General features: G+C 49.8%; 1 protein-coding gene across 1 annotated transcript in view; it reads left to right on the forward strand.

The window, feature by feature from the left end:
* Positions 1–859, forward strand: part of FAM155A (family with sequence similarity 155, member A) — a 462,848-nt gene that overhangs the window by 1,363 nt on the left and 460,626 nt on the right. The window lies entirely within an intron of this gene.

The raw sequence follows: 859 nt of genomic DNA on the forward strand, positions 1-859 counted from the left end.
GGCTCCGGAGCGAGGAGCGGGACCGCGTCTCCAGGCGCTTTGCCGAAACCTGTGGAACTAGGAAGAGCTGGAGGAGAAGAGTGGATGTCAGCGGGCACCGCGGTGGCCCTTGGTTGGGGAGCGAAGGGGACAGCATTTCGGTAAGCTGCGGCCGCTTTCTTGGGTGCCGCCTGTGACCTCCCAGAGAGATCCCAGAGGTGTTTTCTTTTGCTTTGTTGGAAGGCAGGGTCCCACCTGGGCTCTGTGTAGTTGTTGTCTTCTCCCTAGTTTTGCACAAGATCAGTTGGCCTAGCTCTCAAGATGGGAAAGGGCAGAAAAAAGTTCTGTCCTTAGCGCCTGAAATAACTAACGCGATGCTTTTTCCCCCCACGTGAGTATTTGTTGAGAGCTGGGGCCAGGTGAACGCTTTCTGCTCTAAAATGGATTATTTCGGCTACTGTAGCACTACATGAACCAGACTGAACCAAATCCTGCTTTAGTAGTGGATCACAGCAGTGCATACAGATCACTGCCCTGAACTTAAGGCCTAACGATACCTCCGTGCTTTGTAACTTCCGCAGGGCTCTCTGAAACAACGTCGTGCTAACAGTCCATGCCTAAAGACTCCCATTCACCGAGAAGTTAGTGTAATTTACGCATATCTTTGCGACAAAACCAGATTCACAGTCACTCCAGAAGCTGACATGTCCTGTTATCGAATTGGATAAAGTAGAAAAGTTGGTGTCCTTTTTTTTTTTTTTTTTTTTTTTTGCCGTGCCGAGACGCTAAAAAAAATGGCCACGTACCAGACTACAGGATCGTGACATCAGTCCAGCAGCTGGAGAAACTGCAAGTTTCAGCAAGTGCCCGCTTTGAAGAG

The sequence above is a fragment of the Chaetura pelagica genome, unplaced genomic scaffold (assembly GCF_000747805.2).
Source record: "Chaetura pelagica isolate M959 unplaced genomic scaffold, ChaPel_1.0 scaffold123, whole genome shotgun sequence".
Classification (NCBI taxonomy): domain Eukaryota; kingdom Metazoa; phylum Chordata; class Aves; order Apodiformes; family Apodidae; genus Chaetura; species Chaetura pelagica.